Genomic DNA, 1,788 nt, shown 5'->3' with positions numbered 1-1,788 from the left:
AAAAAAATATATATATATATATATATGTGTGTGTGTGTGTGTGTGTACAAAAATAAATAAATACATATATATATGGAAGGGGGCAGGAATCATGGAGCCAGAGAAACTGATATTCAGTTCACAGGTAAGTGGGGGACCCGATGTGGAACTAATGGGGTTCTGTGTCATGGGCAACTAAACCTGGAGGGGGCACCGCACCCGGTTCTCCCAGAGAAGAGAAGAAGGACTGGGCAGACGGCTCTCCATCTCTCTGTGGAGGCCTCCCCTCTCACTTCCTTCCCCAACATCCCACCTCCACCTGCTGCTTCCAACCCCCAGCCCTGTGGGTTCTGGAAAGTTTGGTTGTTATCCAGCAGGAGGATGATGAATGGTTTGGAGTACAGCCATTAAACTACAACCTGTGGGCCAAAGCTGGCCCACCCCTTGTTTTTCTAAATAAAGTTTTATTGAAACAGTCGCCCTTGTTCCTTTACATATCATCTGGGGCTGCTTTCTCACTTGGAGCAGTTGCAGCAGAGACAGTGCGGCCTGTGACACCGAAATGATTTGCCATCTGGTCCTTCACAGAAAAGGTTTGCCAACCCAGGTTTACAGAAGGAGAAAGGAGGGTGCTTCCCACCTGCTTCCCTTGGTGAGTGGGGAGGAGCTGGTGGCAAAGAGCAGGTTCTTGGCAGTAAGAACCAGGGCAGCCCTGCATCAGGCTGGGAGGGCTGAGGAAGGCCTCTGTGGGGATGCAGAAAGGGGGGCTTAGGAGTGGGGAGGGAGCTGAGGCCTGTGCCTGGAAAGGATGGGCCAAGAACAGGGAGAAGACAGCTGGCGCAGAGGGGATGCTGGGCTGTCCCTCACAGACTCCGCTGAGGCAGGAAAGGCTTCGCTAAAGAGGAAGGTCAATGCATTTAGGCTTTTTCAGAGAAAAGGACAGAGTTCCCATGGGTGAGGGTGAGTGGGGAGAGCAGGCAGGCACAGACCTTGAGCTTGGGCTCCTTGGGACCTGCGTGACCCACAAACCCCACCCCTGCCCAGCAAACCCCACCCCTCTGCGGCTTCCCTACTGCCCTTACTGTACTGCTATACCGGGGACCTGCCACGAGTTGCAGCTCCGGCGGCTGTCAGATCCCTCCATCAGGAAACCGGTGGTCCCCTCGAGGCTGGCTCCTCCCCTCCCGACGCCACCCCAGCAGGACTTCTCTCTCCTGTTTCCCAATGTCTGTTAGGGGGACTCCACCACCCGATCCCCCAAGTCAGAAGCACCAGACGTCCTGAGGCCTCTTTCTCCTTCCTCACCTTATATTAAGTCATCTCCAAGTCCCTCCAAACCTCCAGGTGTGCTTCTGAAATCCACTGGACACCCTGGCTCTGGCCACCCTGCCCTGTCTCCCAGCCAGAGCAGCCCTCCTCTGCGCTCACTCGCAGCCCTGTGCATCTGCTCAGCCAGCGGCAGCTCTCCGAGGCTTCCTCACCAGCCGGTTTCCTGGGCCCTGGCATTCAGGCCACCCCTCTGGCCTTTGCCAGGCCCCCACCCCAGCACAGTCAGGCCCTGTCTCCACTTCCTGCAGAATGTTCCAAGCAGAGGTTTTTGGGGCCACACAGCAGCTGTGGGAACTTGGACAAGTTAGCCCACCTCACAGGGCCTCAGTTTCCTTACCTCTAAAATGACGACACAACCAGCTGGGTCCGAGGCCACCGTGAGGATGCAAAAGGCTGTTATTCACATTGCTGCAATTTCCCTCCCTGCTCGTGCCTCTCTACTCGCTTCTGCGCCATTCCATTACCATTCACTGAGCAAAA

The sequence above is a fragment of the Piliocolobus tephrosceles genome, chromosome 11 (assembly GCF_002776525.5).
Source record: "Piliocolobus tephrosceles isolate RC106 chromosome 11, ASM277652v3, whole genome shotgun sequence".
Classification (NCBI taxonomy): domain Eukaryota; kingdom Metazoa; phylum Chordata; class Mammalia; order Primates; family Cercopithecidae; genus Piliocolobus; species Piliocolobus tephrosceles.
The sequence above is the reverse complement of the archived record's forward strand: the minus strand, read 5'-3'. Positions refer to the sequence as shown.